At 41.4% G+C, this 4,349-nt stretch overlaps 1 pseudogene; it reads left to right on the forward strand.

Moving 5' to 3' along the window:
• The first annotated feature begins 83 nt into the window (after positions 1–83).
• On the forward strand, positions 84–3,998 carry LOC107140451 (annotated as a pseudogene).
• The last annotated feature ends 351 nt before the right edge of the window (positions 3,999–4,349 follow it).

Genomic DNA, 4,349 nt, shown 5'->3' on the forward strand with positions numbered 1-4,349 from the left:
ATGCGGCTGCGGAACCGTACTGATTGGCTACGCTAGAGCTCTCCTAGGCGAATACCAGGGGAGCGAGCGAAATGCGGCTCCTGGGCAGAGCAATCTGACTTGCCTACGTCACCGGGCGCCCTCTTTGTTGAGGGCACCGGAACTTCCGTGAAGTGCTTCGATGGACCCTGTAAAACAGAGTCTGGCGCCCCCCAGCGTCAGGATGCCTTTACAATATTTTTATTCGCGGTCCAAACTCAGTTCTTCACCATGATAAGAACTGAATGATGTAGTTCTTCGCAACTGCATTTTCTCGTTTCCACGAGGTGGAGGCTAAGAATTGCCTTAGAGAAGCCCCGACATTTGCCACACGTTTACTGCTGCGCTCACAAATTTCCTGTGGGGTAAGTAGATAGAGGTCGAAACAAGCTGGTTGATTATCTCACTTAGCTTTGCTGGCCTTATGTCCAGTTGATATTTGAACTCGTAAACAAAAAATTCTATTTTTGACTGCAATCTTCGGGAAAGACTTTTATTTTTAGGTTTCCTTTCACCATTTGTAAAATGTGGGAAATCTAGATGACATTCCTTGACTTACAAACCACTATTCCCAGACCAGTTCTCGGTCCACAGGTTTGAGAATTGTAACTGGTGTCAGAGTTCACAATAACTTGGCAAGAGGCCATATTTTTCACAGAACACTCTGTAGTAAATTCAGACCTCTTGGTGTATTTACATTCTAAAAATAGTGTCCGGGGCTGGGGTTGTATTTGGTCTAAGTGGTAGAGCACTTGCTTAGCATGTGTGAGGCTGGGTTCGATTCTCAGCACCGCATTGTGGTATATATGTGTATTAAGAATTGTAATGCAAAAAAAGAGGACATGTATAATGGCATAAAATAAAAAAAAAATTAAGTTCATTGACAACTGAAAAAAATTTAAAAATAGTATTTGTACATAATGTTAAGAATACAGTTTCTAAGTGCGATTTATCTTCTACATAAGTTCAAAGACTTCCGAGCAGACAAGTTTTTATTTTTTATTTTATTTATTCATTTATTTATTTATTTTTAAGAGAGAGTGAGAGAGGGAGCGAGAATTTTTTTTTAATATTTATTTTTTAGTTCTCCGCAGACACAACATCTTTGTTTGTATGTGGTGCTGAAGATCGAACCTGGGCCGCACGCATGCCAGGCGAGCGCGCTACCGCTTGAGCCACATCCGCAGCCCCAGACAAGTTTTTAATGGACCAAAATGATCATGTCTTTTTTTTTTCTCTTGAGGACACTATTCAGGCATGGTATTCCTGAAAGAATTCCTCCAAGCAAGACACTTCGCTGGGGAGAGTTCCACTTTATTACAAAAGGCTGTGGGCTTATACAGATCTAAGGAGAGGTGACAGGGCTTAGGTAAATGACCTGTCACTCGTTTATTGGTAAGTTCTTCCAGATGTCAGTTCCGGAGCCCACAAAATTAGTTCTTATTGGGGCTAAGGTTTCCTGCCAGCGAGATTTGAAATTGGCGCCGGCAGGAAAGGGAGAGGCAGGAAGAGAAGCTCCTCAGGCGCCATGCTGGGGTTATTTGGGGTGAAGCTGCCATTATACCTTTTCCCAACAATTCCCCCAAAGCATTTCATGTAAGATGTTATTTTGTCCACTGCATCTGCCTTCATTTTAGAACAATTAAAACCAGCTTTAAGATGACTGAAAAACAAACAATCATCTACATGGATTTTTTTCCTCCGTGTATTAATGCTCCTTTTATGAGCTCAACCTGGGAGCAATACCTTTTGAGAACTGTGAGTGCTGAAAATTTCACAGTATTGAAGAGACTACAAAAATCAAATTGAAGAAAGGTGTTTAAATGTATCACTGCATCCAATTATAAAAGTTCATCATTGATTTAATTTTAGCTATGGTGTAGAAAATCCTTGACCAATTCTGATTGGTAGTCTAAAGTTGGTTTCTTCACCTTGACTTTTAGGTCCTCTTTGCATCCCATGCTATGCAAGGAGTAGGAAACAGTACCAATCTTTAAGCCCTCAAATCTTCTTGGAGTGAGGGATCAAGTCATTCTTATGGAATTTAGTATAGTGGCAATTTTGAGGAAAGAGATGGGATTGATTTTGAGAAAAAATGAGAGTAGATTTTGGACCCATTGAAAGTGGGGATATTAAAGAAAGAGAGGGTGAGGATGACTGATAGATTTTGGATTTATGCAACTGGGTGTTTTTTGAGGCAATGCAATGAAATAGGGGACACAGGAAAAACATAACATGTTTAGGGGAGACAACAGATTCAGTTTTCAGTTTCATAATGAGATGTATCTAAGATACTGATTAAGAAAGGCCAAACAGTCAACTTAATCTCCAGTCTGAGGTTCTTGGGAGAGTTTGATGTCTCCTTAGAATAAAAACAGAGGCCCATGAACAATAGTTTTGAGAATCATAAAAAAATACCTAAAAATGAAATCTAAACAGAATCTATATTGCAGGGGTTCTTAATCTTTTTTGGGGTGTGTGATATCACAAACCCCTTTGAGAAAATACTGAAAGTGATTTGATTTTTCGTCTTGGAAAAATATACACTCAGAATCTGAAGATTTTGTATCCTTTTTCAGGGGTTCACATATTTTACTGAAGTTCATCCATAGACACCTCTCAGATTAAGAGCCTCAGGTGTAGAAGGTAAGAATTCTGGGGAGCACAAGAATTTGAGGGGCAAGAAGCAGAGGTAAATAGGAGCAGCCAAAGACAGAAACTGAGTAGGAGCAGCCAGAATGGTTAGGAAAGTTGATGGTCCTATTTGGGTGTGATAGTGCATGACTGTAATCTTAGCAATTTGGGAGGCTGAGGCAGGAATATCCCAAGTTCAAGGCCAGCCTAAGCAACTTAGTGAGAACCTGTCTCAAAATAAAAAGGGTTGGGGATGTAGCTAAGTGGTAGACTGCCTCTAGGTTCAACCTTCATTACTATAAAAGAGAAAAAACAAAAAATTGAACTACCCTTATCCCAAGGCCATAGGGCACCCTGACCATGACCTTCACATGCCCCTGTTCTCTCCCATCCTTCTTCCAGCTGTACCCTTTCCCACAGGGAGATGAACCCCAGGACCAAGGGAATATACCACCAGCATCATGGACAACCCCCTGTAGTCAAAGCTTTATGTCCTAGGCTCCTGGAATTTCCTAATCAATTGATCTAAGCCTGTGTCAAGGGCCTTACTTGGGCCTCAGCCTCTGGTTGTCCTTCCAAGGGCCAATCCTTTTGTCTAAGATAGTGGATGGGGTAGGGGTGCAGGAAGCTTGAATAGCAGGCTGGGTGTCTTGTCGCTTGTGAAAGAGGCCATCAAATGCAGCACAAAACAAGGTTGGGAGGCCTGAGGCTCACTGTTCATGTGCCATAATTCAGTGTGATACCCTAAGAGATGGTTAGTTTTAACCATAAATTTTAAAACAGTACACATAGACTATATAGGCCTCAGTTTATACTCTTGCCCCCAGGTTTTCCCAGTATAAGAAGAGGTGGGTCTGCAGAAAAATGATGGCATAGAATGCCAAGAAAGGAGACTTTTAGGAAGGAAATGGCCATTGTCAGTGCTATAAAGCAGTGCTTCTTAAAGTATGGTCCCTGGACCAGCAGCATCAGTATTACCTGGGAACTCATTGGAAATCATATGCTTGCCTTTCCGGCGGTGATGACCTCCCCACGAGAACATGCCTCTCGCAAAAAATCTCCTTCATCTCTCTCCAGAAGAGAAGAGGAAACACAAGAAGTGGTGCCTGGTGCAGAGCCCCAATTCTATTTCATGGATGTGAAATGTCCAGGATGCTATAAAATCACCACAGTTTTTAGCCATGCACAAAGAGTAGTTTTGTGTGTTGGCTGCTCCACTGTTCTCTGCCAGCCTACAGGAGGAAAAGTAAGACTTACAGAAGGATGTTCCTTCAGAAGGAAGCAGCACTAAAAGCAACCTGAATCAAGATGAGTGGGAAAACATACCAATAAACACATTTTGGATATTAAAAAAAAGAAAAAATATATCACTTGCTTGGGCCTCATCTCATATCTGTTGAATAGGAAATGCAAGATAGGACTGGACATTTCTCTGTTCAGCCTCTGTAATATCTTTCTATAGCACTGGTTAGAGTGTATCAGAATCACAGGGAGGGCCTTTTAAAATATATCACAAAACAAGAAAGGGAAACAAAAGAGAAAGGTTAGTCTCCAAAGGGCACAAATGCCGTGAGTCCATTATGCTGCCGAAGTTCTCATTCTTTGTGTCCAGTTACATAGGCTCTAGCTCATATCTCCTGAACCTTTTCTTTCCCCTGCATCCTCACTCTTTAGTCTCTCATCATCTTTCATTTTTA

The sequence above is a fragment of the Marmota marmota genome, unplaced genomic scaffold, assembly GCF_001458135.2.
Source record: "Marmota marmota marmota unplaced genomic scaffold, marMar, whole genome shotgun sequence".
In the NCBI taxonomy this organism is placed as follows: domain Eukaryota; kingdom Metazoa; phylum Chordata; class Mammalia; order Rodentia; family Sciuridae; genus Marmota; species Marmota marmota.